The sequence below is a fragment of the Salmo trutta genome, chromosome 27 (assembly GCF_901001165.1).
Source record: "Salmo trutta chromosome 27, fSalTru1.1, whole genome shotgun sequence".
Taxonomy (NCBI): domain Eukaryota; kingdom Metazoa; phylum Chordata; class Actinopteri; order Salmoniformes; family Salmonidae; genus Salmo; species Salmo trutta.
In genome coordinates, this window is record NC_042983.1 from 9,471,858 (window position 1) to 9,490,128 (window position 18,271).

An 18,271-nucleotide genomic window follows, 5' to 3' on the forward strand; every position below is an offset into this window, starting at 1 on the left:
TATTCTGATACCTTAGGCCTGCATGTAGACCATGGTACGATCTAAAACTTCCAAAGGGCGCTGCTCCGTGGCGACCTGCAGCTTGTGTGTTGTGTTTGCCGTTTTGTTCATGTATGCACAGAGCTGCAAACCAAATTTCCCCATGGGGATGATAGTCATTGTCTTATCTTAAAAAACTGACACACTGACACAAATCTGTGCCCTTAACTCCTCTAACACATACTATATGCATCATGTACACAATGGGTTAACGTACTGTACTTTAGTTTTAATGCTAGTTAAACCTAATTGTCACGGATTTATAGCTTCTTCAGGTAAAATTAGTTACACTTCACGAGGAAGACCTCAGACTTTTGGCATTGACGCTGCTCTTAAAAGTACAATAAGTGAGGAAGTCTTAACCTTCAGTAAACTTAATTTTCCGCTTTGCTGATGATGTGATACACGTTGTCTGACGCTGTAAAAACAGCAACAGGAGATCCTGTGCCAGACGGAATAGCTTGTGGGAGTTCAAAGTCAGTCCTCATCATGGCATGCAGGACATGGCTGTCAAACAGATTGGAGTAGTTCTTGGTGAAGCCAATTTTACATCTTCATATTTATGGAAAGACTGGATCTCTCATGCATGCTGTTTTTATTACTTTTCTTCAGACCATGTTCTACAGACAACACAGGTTCTTGTCTTGACATCTTACCATTCCACTAACATTCAGTGTGGCTTCACAGGCTGCTGGTAGCCTGGTATGTCATGTATATTATGATAAATTAATTGAGATTTACATCATTAACAACTTATGCTGACAGTGAAATGCTATCTTAAGCAGAGGGAATATGGCAGCAATGTCCAATCAATTGTCGAAATGATTTGTTTGTGGAATATTTAGCTTATTTTGCATGTTTCCCATGGTGCAAGATCCTTCCACTCAACACCTAATATTTATATATTTCTTAACTCCACTCTTTTACTTTAGATTTGTGTGTATTGTTGTGAATTGTTAGATATTACTGCACTGTTGGAGCTAGGAACACAAGCATTTCGCTACACCCGCAATAACATCGGTGTATGTGACCAATAAAATTGTATTTTATTTTATTTTGATTTGGAACAATAGCATAAAATCTTAACACATTCACAGTAGGCCTACACTGTCGATATCGAAGTAAACCAGTCTTAGAAGAAACACTCATCATTTCATGCTACAATACTAGAGATTTGAATAGATCATGTTGTAATGTTTAAAATATCTCACTACCATCAAATTGATCATGTCATATTAACGTGAATAAACAACAAAACAATAAACCATTTTGTTGTCCATAGCAAAAAAAAAGTATTGTTAAGAAAACCCTGGGAATATTAAACAGAGATGGGCCTGCCCTGCACCCATCTGGTTTTAGTAATGGTTTGGTATTGCAAAATACATCTCAGATGTGGACTTTCTAATCATTACTTCAGCTGTCTTCAAAAGCCCCCCCCCCCCCCAAAAAAAAGCACTGAGCCAGGATACAGCTTTACTTTATTAAGGGATGATCTGTATAAGAACTTCTTCCATGATCCCATGCACAATAGAAATCTCACATGGGTAGAATTGTTAGAAAGTCAAATAATGGGACAGATTTAAACACTGCATTCATTGAATGGGAAATTTGGATCGAAGATGAAAACCTATTTGATGAGGCCTGCCCACTTACGAAGTAGATCATTCGGTACAAGCATACAAATTGCAGAATCATTCTCGATCATTTGCTGATTTCAGGCCATTGGACCATCTGCAACTGACTGTGTGTGTGTGACTGTAGACTAGATCACTATCATGGGTCAGTGTTGATGCCCTTCATGGTTATCTATTGTTATAGTATGTACCTGTTTATCTTCATGCTAAGACATATGACCTGGGTTAGATGAGTCATACTGATTACATGGATTTATTAGACTTTTTAAATGTAGATGTTCCAAAGGTCTGCATCAGTGGCTTGTAGGCTATGTGTGGAAGCCAGGAGCTGATAAATGTGTTTATGTTAATTAATGGTCAATTACCGTGAGACTGGCAGTTATTTGCTTGACAAATAACCAAAACATTCAAGGGCCATTTTCTCAAAAGCGGGGTTACAAGTTTATCAACTTTCAAAGCATAATTACTTTCCCATTGTTCCTCATCTGTAGTGTATGATATACCATTTCCTAGCTCTGAGTCTCTAATTTTATCCAATATAAAAAACTCAATTTCAAATGTTGCGACATAAGACTGAATCGAGCTGGTCAGTCACATTAATTCACTGTAAAAAATTATAATAAACAAAATAAGAAGGGGGGGCTTCCTTTTCGTGGTATAGAATTGTACCATTTGGAGAGGTGTCCAGGCTGCACATTTAGGAAACAATTTGCCCTATTCGCCACATCTGTACCCTTTTGAACATTACTATCTTTGAATTTCAGGATGCAACTCAACGCCTTAACGTTAACTGCAGGAAACCATAAAGTGTTATTTAGACTAACAGTGAAAATATTTGGCAGCAAATAGGTCGTTGTAACGTAAGAGTGTTTTTCTCTTTCCTTTACCAGGTCAAAATGTGTTTTATGGATCTTTGAACCTAGGCTAAGCCTGGAGGTTTTTTAAAAATGAGGCAGTTCTATGATCTTAATCCACGTATGGGCCTTCAAAGGCATCAAAACCATTCCCGTAACTCCAGTAAAAAACATCCTTTGTGTTTAATGGTATAGCTGTATTCTCTTCTTTTATGGAGCCCCATCAGTAGCCAGCAACATAAAAGGGTCATTTTAGGTGTTTGGAGTAGGCACCCATCCATGATAAAAGCACCCATAAAACAAACTACACCAAGACATTTGAGTCAAGAGAGGGATTCATGCTGAACGGTAAATCCTCCAAATGTTTTCCATAGCACTTACATTTCCAATAAATATGAATTATAGCCTGTTGGTTAGTAGTAGTCTCCTGATATTTCTGTAACTTTTGTTGTTCTTTTCTTGCAGTTGAACAACACCTTTTAACGGCCAAGGACCATACATAATATACTGTACCTTTTCCAATGAACAACACGCTTCAATAGATGTGGTCTACCGTGTCCATTGCTTGGCCCAACTGGCATGCAACCATCTCACGAGGACCATGTTGCACAATCCAAAACATTGTGTTACATGTACTGTAATAGCTACCCACTGGGCACAAACTGGTTGAATCAACATTGTTTCAAAGTAATTTGTTAACGTATTATGAATCTACATTGAAAATGCATTGGATTTATAAAAAAGTTGTCAACGTAAACTGTTGTTTTGAGGGTGAAATTTACATTTTGTATAACATATGTTGAATTTTTACCTTTAAAACAATGTCAGATCTTCAACCACTTTCAGAAAAAAAACAATAGGCTGGGCAATACCTCCTACAGCTACCCTTTGGTCTCCTATCCAGGGTTATAACCTAGCCCAGCCCTACTTATGTATGGTATTTGTAACTGACTATTACCAATGTGCTATCATGCAAATTATTATTGAGAGATCTCCCCTTAAATACTAAATAGATTAACTGTTGCTAATGAAGTCTTTTCAATTGATAGGTTTAACAGAGCAAATGAAATGTGACCGTACTTTATCACTCATTTATCATCAATGATGCTATTTAGGCTTATATAGCATTTGCAAAGTCAACACCAGCTATTGTTTCAATTTAACCATTGTTCAACAAATATAGACAATATAATAAGCCTATTGATACAAAAGCTGTGGTTGATTTAAAATGTAATGATATTTAGTGATACTGAATTGTGTTCAGTTGACAACACAACCATTTGAAGGAGATGCACAGTATATTCTGCTTACATAGTTTAATTTGTGCCTCTGACTTAGTCTGTCTTTAATTCCAGTTTGTCCACAAATGAATCATTTATATATTGGTTTCACATCTTAATCTCAACCCCTCAAAAATAATTAAGGAATAGGACTATATCAAATGAAAATGCATTTAAAGTGCATTATGTGTATTTATTTTTAATTTTATTACAAAAGTAATATTGAATTGTTAAGTTGACAATGCAACCAAAATATCAAGCTTTTAAAGGGGAAGTACCATTAGAAAGTATTCACACCCCTTCACATTTTCCAAATTTTGTTGTGTTACAGCCTGATAAAAAAAAAACTATTGAGATTTTGTGTCACTGATCTACACAGAACACCTCATAATATCAAAGTGTAATTTTGTTTGTAGAACATATTTGAAATTAATAAAACATTAAAAGCTGAAATGTCTTGAGTTAATAATAATTCAACCTCTTTGTTATGGCAAGCCTAAATAAGTTCAGGAGTGAAAATGTGCTTAACAAATTGCATAATAAGATGCATGGACTCATTCGGTGTTCAATAATAGTGGTTAACATGATTTTTGAATGACTTTCCCATCTCTGTACCTCACACACAGAATTATCTGTAAGGTTCCTCAATCAAGTAGTGAATTTAATGCACAGATTAAACCACAAAGACCAGGAACGTTTTTCAATACCTCGCAAAGGGCACCAATTGGTAGATGTGTAAAAAATAAAAAAAAGCATATGCTCAATATCCCTTTGAGCATGGTGAAGTTATTAATTACACTTTGGATGGTGTGTCAATACACCCAGTCACTACAAAGATACAGGTGTCGTTCCTAACTCAGTTGCCGGAGAGGAAGGAAACTGCTCAGGGATGAGGCCAATGATGAACAGTTACAGAGTTTAATGGTTGTGATGTGAGAACTAAGGATACCCCACAATACTAACCTCAATGGCAGAGAGAAAAGAAGGAAGCCCGTACAGAATAAAAATATTCCAAAACATTCATCCTGTTTGCAGCAAGTAATACTGAAAAGAAATGTGCCAACGAAATTAACTTTTTCTCCTGAATAAAAAGCGTTATGTTTAGGGAAAATCCAACACATCACTGAGTACCCCTCTTCATATTTTCAAGCATGCTGGCGGCCGCATCATGTTATGGGTATGCTTGTCATCGGCAAGACTAGGGAATTTTGTAGGATAAAAAGAAACGGCATACAGCTACAGTATAAGCACAGGCAAAATCCTAAAGGAAAGCCTTGTCTAGTCTGCTTTCCAACAGACACTGGGAGATGAAATCACCTTTCAAAAGGACAAGAACCTAAAACACAAGGCCAAATATACACTGGAGTTGCTTACCAAGACGACATTGAATGAACGTAAGTGGCCTAGTTACAGTGGCTGTCTAGCAATGATCAACAATCAACTTGACATAGATTGAAGAATTTAAAAAGAATAAATAACACATATTATACAATCCAGGTGTGCAAAGCTGTTAGAGACTTACCCAAAAAACTCACAGCTGTAATCGTCGCCATACCCCAATGTATTGAATTAAAAACATGTTTTCACTTTGTCATTACAGGGTATGGGTGAAAAAAAATAATATTTAATCCATTCTGAATTCAGGCTGTAACACAACAACATGTGGAATGAGTCAAGGGGTATAAATACTTCCTGAAGGCCCTGCTTGAATAGTTCCATCTGAGCCACTGGTTTAAATCCCATAGATTTAGTTTAGGTTTTTGGTTGAGATGAAGACGTGAATACAACATATCAGTTATCAATAGACAAACTGGGAATAAATCCAGAATAAGTCAGTGGCACAGATGGAACTATCCAAACAAAGTCTACTTCAAATGTTGATATTTAGTTGTGTTGAAAACCAAACACAATTCAACATCACTTTTGAAATACAATAAATAGCCTATTAAGTTGTCGACAAGTTAACAAATTATATGTTGTATTCACATCTCCAACTCAACCAAAAATAAAAGTTAAAGAATGGGATTAAGCCAGTGTGTCACGCCCTGACCTTAGAGAGATGTTTTATTTCCTCTAGTTTGGTTAGGTCAGGGTGTGATGTGGGGTGGGCAATCTAGTTTTTGTATTTCTTTGTGTTTGGCCGAGTATGGTTCCTAATCAGAGGGAGCTGTCTATTGTTGTCTCTGATTGGGAATCATACTTAGGCAGCCCTTTTTCCCACCTTCAGTTGTGGGATCTTGTTTTTGTATAGCTGTTAGAAGGCTGCAAGACTTTTCGTTCGTTGTGTTGTTTATTGTTTTTTTCTGGTTCACCTTAAATAAAATTATGATGAACCCAACTCACGCTGCGCCTTGGTCTACCCATAACGACGAACGTATATATATATTTTAAATGTTAACATTTGGTTGCATTGTCAACCAAACACAATTCAATATTACTTTTGTAATACAGTAAATAGCCTAAATTTAAAGCTATTTTACAAACTAATCTAACATTCAACCTTAAAACTAGTAACACCTCCATGGCCACATTTTGAGGTTACTGTAACTATACATTTCTTCTTATGTAATCATATAAAGCTGCATGTTCAAGACAGCATGCATAGGTCATCGCAGGTCTGTGGAGGTCTTCACAATTGCTGTAATAATCTGTACAGAATCTCGAATTGCATTGATCACTTGCACCATGTAGGCCTACTTTTAATGTAAAAAAACTGCAACTGCTATCCAGGTCATTTGGTTCTGCTATTAGATGGTGCACAGTGATAGCAATGATAAAAAAATATCTGACATATTATTTGAAAGCGCAGTGATCAGCATTTGGGTGACAACTAAACCAAAAATTAGACATTGTTTTTCAATTGGAATTTGGTTGTGCTTTTAGATTGTTGAAAACATAGTGAGAACACATTGGAAATTCAACTAACTTTTGGCTGTCTTTTTGAGTGGGTGAATGTAGGTTGTAATTGCATTGATCAACGTCTCAACCAAATATTACCCAATTATCCATGTTGAAATGACATGGTGTGCCCAGTGGATAGTATCTGTATGCTAGTTTCAAACAGCTATTTTGAAGTTGTGTTCCTGGGATTGTCTACAGCATTCAAAAGGTCAAGGAATTGGTTAATGCAGACTACATTTGGATTGGAGTCAATTTGGCAGATCATTCATATCAATTTCACTACGTTTGACCAACTCTGGCCTCCAAGGCCCTTTGTTTTTTCGTCTTCAACGGTGTTTCGTTGTTGTTCTCAGCAGCATCTAATTGCCTTTAAAACATCTGCATTTGCAACGAATGGCCCTCTGTTAAAACACAGGAGGTGTTTTTTCTCAAACATGGGGCTAGCATTTGAGATGGGATAAGGGGGGTGTTGGATCAAACTCACTGCACCAACTGCCATGTGTTTTTGAATAATAGCCATTAAGTTTAAGAGTATGATGTCATGGTAGATTTGTTGTTCCAGTAACTATATTCCTTCATTCCATCCAGTTCCTGCTCTCTCACATGATAGAATTTTCAAAATAAATGAAAGATTGTTACTTTGCCATGTAATTCATAGGGAAGGAAATATTTGCTATAAACATATAAAACATTAGGTCAGTGTACTCCTCTCCTCCAGTTGAAGTAAAAAAAAGGTTGGCTCTTCAGAATCTGTATCCTCTTGAAGTAAAACATTAGCACCTCATTCCGACACTGTAAAGTTTGATTCATTTATAGAACTCCTATTTGTCAGCTTTCAACATGCAGTTAAAGCAATTACCCGTAGCAATCTCTCACTGATTATTCTCCTCACCATCACTGAGCACTGGGCAAGACAAATTCAAATAAGAGCCTCTGAGTAGTGTGGTGATGCCAACGTAAACCCAGTATTGTCATTTTTGGAAGCTGTTCTATATCTGTCACCAGCGTGACCAACCACCCCCAACATTCCAAACTAACTTGTTCAAATATTTGTGTAAAATATGAGACTGGATAATTTGTCAGTGAAAATGCATTAAACCTGTCAAAAGTACTGCAATGAAAAACGGAATAATTCCTTCGTAGCTGCAGTGTCAGCTAGTATGGTGTTGTTGGGAGATTCTATTTCTCTAATTGTGTGCAAATTGAATAGCCTGGTCCCAGATCTGTTTCTGCTCTCTTGCCAACTCATTGTCACTCATTATTTGGCATGATAAATCCATTAGGAGTTGGCAAGAGAGCAGAAACAGACTGGCATCGAGGCTTCAAATGTAAACATTGCTGCAGCATAAGTGATTCAAGACCTAGACTGGCTGATAAAATGTCCTATATACACGGCCGGCCCACTCATTAAGCAGGATTAGGCCGGCGCCTATGGCGACAGATTTTTATTTATTTATTTATTTCACCTTTATTTAACCAGGTAGGCTAGTTGAGAACAAGTTCTCATTTGCAACTGCGACCTGGCCAAGATAAAGCAAAGCAGTTTGACACATACAACAACACAGAGTTACACATGGAATAAACAAACATACAATCAATAATACAGTAGAAAAATCTATATACAACATGTGCAAATGAGGTAGGATAAGAGAGGTAAGGCAATAAATAGGCTATGGTGACAAATTAATTACAATATAGCAATTAAAGACTGAAATGGTAGGATGTGCAGAAGATGAATGTGCAAGTTGAGATACTGGGGTGCAAAGGAGCAAGATAAATAAATAAATAAATACAGTATGGGGATGAGGTAGATTGGATGGGCTATTTACAGATGAGCTATGTACAGGTGCAGTGATCTGTGAGCTGCTCTGACAGCTGGTGCTTAAAGATAGTGAGGGAGGTAAGAGTCTCCAGCTTCAGAGATTCTTGCAGTTCGTTCCAGTCATTGGCAGCAGAGAACTGGAAGGAGAGGCGGCCAAAGGAAGAATTGGCTTTGGGGGTGACCAGTGAGATATACCTGCTGGAGCGCGTGCTACGGGTGGGTGCTGCTATGGTGACCAGTGAGCTGAGATAAGGAGGGGCTTTATCTAGCAGAAACTTGTAGATGACCTGGAGCCAGTGGGTTTGGCGACAAGTATGAAGCGAGGGCCAGCCAACGAGAGCATACAGGTCGCAGTGGTGGGTAGTATATGGGGCTTTGGTGACAAAACGGATGGCACTGTGATAGACTGCATCCAATTTGTTGAGTAGAGTGTTGGAGGCTATTTTGTAAAGTCGAGGATCAGTAGGATGTTCAGTTTTACGATGGTATGTTTGGCAGCATGAGTGAAGGATGCTTTACTGTGAAATAGGAAGCCAATTCTAGATTTAATTTTGGATTGGAGATGTTTAATGTGAGTCTGGAAGGAGAGTTTACAGTCTAACCAGACACCTAGGTATTTGTAGTTGTCCACATATTCTAAGTCAGAACCGTCCAGAGTAGTGATGCTGGACGGGTTTGCAGGTGCGGGCAGCGATCGGTTGAAGAGCATGCATTTAGTTTTACTTGCATTTAAGAGCAGTTGGAGGCCACGGAAGGAGAGTTGTATGGCATTGAAGCTCATCTGGAAGTTAGTTAAAACCTGTTGGGGCTAGGGGGCAGTATTTGCACGGCCGGATAAAAAACGTACCCGATTTAAACTGGTTACTACTCTTGCCCAGAAACTAGAATATGCATATAATTATTAGATTTGGATAGAAAACACTCTAAAGTTTCTAAAACTGTTTGAATGGTGTCTGTGAGTATAACAGAACTCATATGGCAGGCCAAAACCTGAGAAGATTCCATACAGGAAGTGCCCTGTCTGACAATTTGTTCTCCTTCATTGGCATCTCTATCAAAAATACAGCATCTCTGCTGTAACGTGACATTTTCTAAGGCTTCCATTGGCTCTCAGAAGGCGCCAGAAAGTGGAATCACGTCTCTCCAGTCTCTAGGCGAAAAACAGCAGGAGATTTTGTGAGTGGTCAGGCTGAGAACAGTGACACTGGAGATGCGCATTCATGTGAATTCTCCATGTTTTTCTTTCTCTCTTTGAACGAATTCAACGTCGCCCGGTTGGAATATTATTGCTATTTTACGAGAAAAATCGCATAAAAATTGATTTTAAACAGCGTTTGACATGCTTCGAAGTATGGTAATGGAATATTTAGATATTTTTTGTCACGAAATGCGCTTGCGCGTCACCCTTCGGATAGTTACCTGAACGCATGAACAAAACAGAGCTATTTCAATATAACTATGGATTATTTCGAACCAAAACAACATTTATTGTTGAAGTAGAAGGCCTGGGAGTGCATTCTGATGAAGAACAGCAAAGGTAATCCAATTTTTCTTATAGTAAATCTGAGTTTGGTGAGGGCCAAATTAGCTAGCCGTGATGGCCGGGCTATCTACTCAGAATATTGCAAAATGTGCTTTCGCCGAAAAGCTATTTTAAAATCTGACACCGCGATTGCGATTGCATAAAGGAGTTCGGTATCTATAATTCTTAAAATAATTGTTATGTATTTTGTGAACGTTAATCGTGAGTAATTAAGTAAATTCACCGGAAGTTTGCGGTGGGTATGCTAGTTCTGAACATCACATGCTAATGTAAAAAGTTGTTTTTTGATATAAATATGAACTTGATTGAACAAAACATGCATGTATTGTATAACATAATGTCCTAGGAGTGTCATCTGATGAAGATCATCAAATGTTAGTGCTGCATTTAGCTGTGGTTTTGGTTTTTGTGACATATAGGCTTGCTTTGAAAATGGCTGTGTGATTATTTTTGGCAGGGTACTCTCCTAACATAATCTAATGTTTTGCTTTCGCTGTAAAGCCTTTTTGAAATCGGACAGTGTGGTTAGATTAACGAGAGTCTTGTCTTTAAAATGGTGTAAAATAGTAATATGTTTGAGAAATTGAAGTTAGAGCATTTATGAGGTATTTGTATTTCGCGCCACACGATTCCACTGGCTGTTGACTAGGTGGGATGCAAGCGTCAAAGTAAAATGGACAATCTCTGTTGTCCAGGAGTTTCACCCCTTTGTCATGATCAGTGGTTTCAAGTTTGTATCCATATATCTTTGATAAGTTGATCATAGTGAAGAAGAAAATAATTCAGCATTTCCCACTGTGTAAACACATTGTAAATAGGCTCTCGATAACTCCTGATAAAGTTGGGTAGCTGATATTCAGAGCTTAAATAGACAATTTGATTAATCACAGGAATCAGGACTAATAAAGCCAATAGCCTATTTTACAAACGGTGTGTCTACCACTTGGATGGGCATTCATAAAATTCCATTGCTGGCAGACACGGTACAGTAGGCTACACCCCAGTAAGCACGAGCCAATGTCTTTTGGACGTCTTTTTTTGTTCCTGTCCGGACTTTGTTTTTTGGTGTTTTACAAACGGTAGGCTTACCACATAGATGGGCATTCATAAAGGCAACACTGTAGGCTACACCTCAGGAAGCACGGACCGACACCGATGCCTTTTGGAAGTTTTTTTTGGTGCAATTCCAGACCGGACTTAGATTTCCACATCAACGGAACATTGTTTTTTGGTCCGGTCCAGACCAAATCTGAACCAATCATAGACGTCTATGGTTGGTTCAGCTTTGGTGCAGTCCAGACTGGCCTTGATATCAATGTCCACAGACACAGATTTCTGGTCGGGTCCGTAACAAATCTGAACCAATCATACTAGATGTCTATGTTTGGTTCAGATTTTGTCTGGCCTGGACCAGCCTTGATTTGGCCCAAACATAGGCATCTATAAATAACTTATTTTCAACTTTAACCCAGAACAAAAAAATTGCCTTATTTCAACATTCGGAAAATACATATTTTCAACGTCTGTAAATTACATGTTTTCAACATCCAGAAATAAGTATTTTCAACTTTCATTCAGAACCAAAAATTAACCTGATTTCAACGTCCGGATGGCTTTTCAACGTCCTGGAAAATATGTATTTTAAACATACGGAAAATACCCTTTCTCCATTCATTCAGAACCTACATTGAACCTAACTTCAATGTCTGGAAAATATGTATTTTAGACATGCTAATTTAGTGTCTTTTAGACATATTTTCAACGCTGCATTTTTTGGTTTTGCCTATGGTGACAGAACGGCAAGGCAGAACCTGCCTGTATAGCACACATCGCTGTGTTGTCCTCAGTGACCACTGATCTGAAAAGGACTGGGTAGGTTGAAGCAATGTAGGGAAAACTAAACCCAGATAACTGTAACATATGACACAGCAGGTGATGGAACAGAGCATCTCTTTTCTATTCTGGAATATGGAATTCTTTATTATTCAAGAACTCCTCTATTCCGAGTAGGCATATTCATTTTACACACTACTTAAGTAAATTATTTCACATTTTGCAAAAACACTTTTTTTCCAGGGACACAGTAGACACTTTGGCCAAACCATTCTATTGGCTTACTCGAAGTGCTAGACCATAATTATAAGAGATGACATTAGACCATGTAGCCACATAATATTTATGAATGCAGCTACATGTAGAAGACATGTTTATGCTCTCGTATAAGTCTTCTGTGTTTTGTCCAGAGAGCACACTAGCCTCATGAGGACAGATTCATTACTTTCAAGCAGCCAATCCCAATCTGATCATATTAAAAGTTCAGTTATTGCTCAATTATGTTCCGCAGCTTCGCATGCCAACAATTTTAAGTGAATTTCCTAAACCATCCTCCAACATAGAAACCACCAACAGCTGTTGCATTATGGGGTGAGCAGAGCTGTGTGGGTCTGACTCCTACATCTTTATTGATACTGATACTAAAAGTGAAGATAAAAGAGGGGATTTTTATGGACGCACCCACATTAAAAAATACTACAGTTTACTATAGAATACTATAGTACTTACTGTAGAATTCTAAAATAAAATGTAATATACTGTAGAATACTATACACACTGTAGCATCCTTCGATCATGTGTAGTACTTCCTCTAGAATGTTTTAGTATACTATAGAATAAATACTACAGTAATGTTAGCAACATTTTTGTATTTCTCTTTTAGTATTTCTCCAGTAGGTTTGATGAAAGAAAATGCCTCCTCTTCTATGTCAAAGATAATATAACAAAAACACTACATTAATTACTATAGATATACTACAGTTTTCTTTTTGACAGTATTTATACTATAGTTAACTGTAAATACTACAGTATACTACTGCAAATACTACAGTAAATACCACAGTATTCACTGTAGTGTTTTTTGTGGACTTCAGTATTCTGTAGTATTTTTTCATTTAGGGCAGTCCCATGGGTGGTCATTCATTCATCCGTAACTTTAGCGTTACTTAGTTTATATTTCCTGTTTCCAGAAACAGTGCTAATTTAGATTCATGGATGCATCTCCAATGGCACCCTATTCCCTTTTTAGTGCACTACTTTTGACCAGGGAGGAAGTGCACTTAAGGGTGCCTTTTGGGACGCATACCATGTTTTCTCTTGTTTCAGTTTTCTATCCGTAAGAGGTACACTACACTAAGAGCTCTACTATACTACTACTCTAATCACATCTGCAGGGCTGCTCCACACAGTGATTAGTCTCCACGTATACTCTACCTTAGCCTCCCAAAACAGCTTTGAACTCGAGCCACCTGGTTGTTATGTTATCTTGATGTATTTACGCAGAAAGACAGCTTTATAGTTTTTTCCATCTGAAATGAATGTTCAGCACATTACATATTTACTTTTCCATCCTGGCAGGGCTCCCATTGGAAAAAGACAAAGTTATAGGTGGTCTAAAAAAAAATCAGTAACTGTAATCATGAAGGGGCATGATGTAGAATTTCCATAGGTAGCAGTGAAGGGCGCACCCTACACAGAGATGATTCGGATGTACCCCCAACTGAAATGTGACCTTACCGTATGTAGGCTATACCATAGCCCACTCATAAACTGAAGTTCAATTCATCACAGTTCACAAATTCATCAGAAATGTATTCTTCAACTTGATATGTTGCCCTAAGCCATACATAATGTAGAGTAGCCTATGGACAAATTGTTCATTGACTTATTCATGTTATTCTGGAGAGTCTTGCTGTTTGTTATGCTCACAAATGTGTATTAGTTTAAGTGTCAATTATGATGATATATGATATATGATGATAGATTATTTAAGAAAACATTCACAAGTATGTTTTGTGTGTTATTATGCAATTTATGAGTAAATAATACCAAATAAATGTTCTCTGTACTGTTGTATTCTCAGTCTGAGGGGTGGTGCGCTCCATAGCTTTTGTAAGGTCCCTCTGTGTATTGAAAGCCCTTAAGAGGAACATGTTCTGATCATTTACAATGTGACACTTTTCTCCATGCCAGATGGAGCAGGGAGGTGAAAGAGTTACCTTACTGGAAATACGCCATAAACGTTAGATATGGTAATGGGCTGTTTCGTGTCTGAGAGGAAATTAGAACGGTAGCTTAGCCCTAAAATCTTATTTTAGTTGACTCCGTAGATCCGTAGATCCTCTAACATTGCTTGACTGTCTGCATGGCCTGGTTGGTTGCAGTGGTGGAAAAAGTACCCAATTGCCATACTTGAGTAAAAGTAAAGATACCTTAATAATAGAAAATTACTCAAGTAAAAGTGAAAGTCACCCAGTGAAAAACTACATAAGTAAAAGTCTAAGTATATTTTGTTTTAAATATATTCAAGTATCAAAAGTAAATGTAATTGCAAAATATACTTACAGTTCCTTCAGAAAGTATTCATACCACTTGACTTATTCCTCTTTTTGTTGTGTTACAGCCTGAATTAAAAATAAATTAAATAGATTTTTTCTCCCTCACCCATTTACACACAATGCCCAATAATGGCAAAGTGAAAACATGTTTTTAGACATTTTTGCAAAGGTATTGATAATTAAATACAGAAATATATTCACACCCCTGAGTAAATACGTTAGAATCCCCTTTGGCAGATATTACCACTGTGAGTCTTTCTGGGTAAGTCTCTAACAGCTTTGCACAACTAGATTATACAATATTTGCACATTATTCTTTAAAAAGTTGGTTGTTGACCATTGCTAGACAGCCATTTTCTGTCATGTTTCACCTGTCCTTGTGCTTGTCTCCACCCCTCCAGGTGTCGCCCATCTTCCCCACTTATCCTCTGGATATTTATACCTGTGTCTTCTGTCTGTCTGTTGCCAGTTCGTCTTGTTTGTCAAGCTTACCAGCGTTTGTCCTGTCAGCTCCTGTCTTTTCCTAGCCTCTCTTTTTCTCATCCTCCTGGTTTTTGAACCTTGCCTGTCCTGTCACTGTACCCTCCCGCCTGACCACTCTGCCCGTCCAGTACCTTTGCTCCACCTCTGGATTACTGAACTCTGCCTGTTCCTGACCCTGAGCCTGCCTGCCGTCCTGTACCTTGCACCTACTCTGGATTATTCAAACCCTTCCTGCCTTTCACAAACCTGTCGTTTGCCTGCCCCTGTGGTTACAATAAACATTGTTACTTCACACAGTCTGCACTTGGGTCTTACCTTGATTCTTGATAATTTTCAAGTCTTGCCATAGATTTTCAAGACGATTTAAGTCAAAACTGTAACTAGATCACTCAGAACCATTCAATGTCGTCTTGGTAAGCAACTCCACAGTATATTTGGCCTTGTGTTTTAGGTTATTGTCCTGCTGAAAGGTGAAATTGTCTCCAAGTGTCTGTTGGAAAGCACACTTAACCAGGGTTTCCTCTAGGATTTTGCCTGTGCTTAGCTCTATTCCTCCTCTCTTTATAAAAATAAAATAGTCCTTGCCGATGACAAGCATACCCATAACATGATGCAGCCACCACCATGATTGACAATATGAAGAGTGGTACTCAGTAATGTGTTGTGTTGGACTTGCCCCGAACATGATGCTTTCTATTCAGGACATTAAGTTAATTTCTTTGCCACATTTTTTGCAGAATTACTTTAGTGCCTTGTTGCAAACAGGATGCATGTTTTGGAATATTTGTATAATGTACAGGCATTCTTCTTTTCCCTCTGTCATTTAGATTAGTATTCCTCAGTTTTCTCCTATCACAGCCATTACACTCTGGCTGTTTTAAGGTCACTATTGGCCTCATGGTGAAATCCCTGAGCGGTTTCCTTCCTCTCCGGCAACTGAGTTAGGAAAGGCGCCTGTATCTTTGTAGTGACTGGGTGTATTGACACACCATCCAAAGTGTAATTAATAACTTCACCCTGTTCAAAGGGAAATTTAGTGTCCTCTTTTTAATTTCTACTCATCTACCAATAGGTGCCCTTCTTTCCAGGGCATTGGAAAACCTCCCTGCTCTATGGTTGACTCTGTTTGAAATTCACTGCTGGACTGATGGACCTTACAGATAATTGTGTGGGGTACAGAAATGAGGCAGTCATTCAAAAACCATGTTAAACCCTATTATTAGACACAGAGTAAGTCCATGCAACTTATTATGTGACTTGTTAAGCAAATTTTACTCCTGAACTTATTTAGGCTTGCCATAACAAAGGGGTTGAATATTTATTGACTCAGCTATTAATGTTATATTAATTTGTAAACATTTATAAAAATAGGCCAGTGATACAAAATCTCAATTTAATCGATTTTTACTTCAGGCTGAAACATAACAAAATGTAGAAAAAGTCAAAGAGTGTCAATACTTTCTGAAGACACTGTAAAGGTGCACTATGCAGAAATCCCTCCGGCATTTCCTAGTTGCATAAATTCTAATAGTTTGCCTATTTTCAGTTTATGTGACAAAACAAGCACTCATGAGTGTAGAAAACATTGAACCATCTAAACCACTGTGAAATATATTTTCCATGACAACAAATATTGTATTTTCAGCTGTACAATACCAAAAGTAAAAGACACAAAAACTAAACAAAAGAACAGGAAGCATAGAACTTGGGCACATAGAATTAATCTATCGCTTCTTGCTTTCAATGAGAATGACAGCGCTATAAATCACATTTCTAAGTTTATTTGGTCAGGTCCCCCAAAAAGTTACATATTGCAGCTTTAAATATCAAAAGTAAAAGTATAAATCATTTTAAATTCCTTATATTAAAAACCTCTTGCCACGCGGATCCCGTAACCGGGATCAACATCCAGTGAAAAAATCAGAGCGCCATATTCAAAACCAACTCTAATAATTTCTGTTTCTCAAACATAGGACTATTTTACATCATTTTATAGATACACTTCTCCTGAATCGAACCACGCTGTCCGATTTCAAAAAGGCTTTACAGCGAAAGCAAAACATTAGATTATGTTAGGAGAGTACATCGACAAAAACAACAGGAAGCATAGAACTTGGGCACATAGAACTAATCTCCCGCTTCTTAGACTTGCTTTCAATGAGAATGACAGCACTATAAATCACATTTCTAAGTTTATTTGGTCAGGTCCTCCAAAAAGTTACATATTGCAGCTTTAAATATCAAAAGTAAAAGTATAAATAATTTTAAATTCCATATATTAAGCAAACCACATGGAACCATTTTCTTTTTTTATGCATAGCCAGGGGCACACTCCAACGCTCAGACATAATTTACAAATGAAGCAAGTGTGTTTAGTGAGTCGGCCAGATTATAGGGATGACCAGGAATGTTCTCTTGATAAGTGTGTGAATTGGACCATTTTCCTGTCCTGCTAAGCATTCAAAATGTAACAAGTACTTTCAGGTGTCATGGAAATGTATGGAGTAAAAAGTACATGATTTTCTTTAGGAATGTAGTGAAGTAAAATTAAAAGATGTCCAAACTATAAATAGTAAAGTAAAGTACAGATACCCCAAAATAACTACTTAAGTAGTACTTTACATCACGGGTTAGTTGAATAACCTAGCATGTTGGATAAATTAAGTTCTGTTTTTAATGGGTCACTCATAGTTTGAGTGAATGTCTGTGAAAACAAAAAGATGGGGCTAACACAAGGATGTCCGGTCGGCCAGCAACAAAATACTCAATGTGATGGGTTTCTGCCATATAGTTTGAACAATGAGTATTTGTTGACAGATATAACATTAGTATTAAAATGTTCTGTTGTTTAACCTTTAGATATTTTTGTTTGCTTCATAATTTACTCTAGATTTGTTTCTCAGGAAAAACTTTCCCATTGTTCCTCAAAAATACAGTGTACGATATACCATTTTGTAGCTCTGAGTCTCTACTTTTATCCAATGTAAAAAACACAATTTCAAATTTCAAAGACCGAATCCAGGTGGTGAGTCACATTGTCAGTTGATTATGCACTTCTTGTTTCTTCTGTTTAAGTTAAGTAAACAAGAAATCTCAATTAATTACCAAAACACACATACATTTAATGTTAGAATTACTCGTCCGGTGTCACGTCCTGGCCAGTATAAGGTTAATTGTTTGGTAGTTTGGTTAGGACGTGGCAGAGGGTATTTGTTTTATGTGGTTCAGGGTGGTGTGTTTTGTTAAAAGGGTGTTTGAGTTAGTAATTCCGGGTGTTGGTTTATGTTTAGGTATTTCTATGTGGAGTCTAGTGAGTGTATGTCT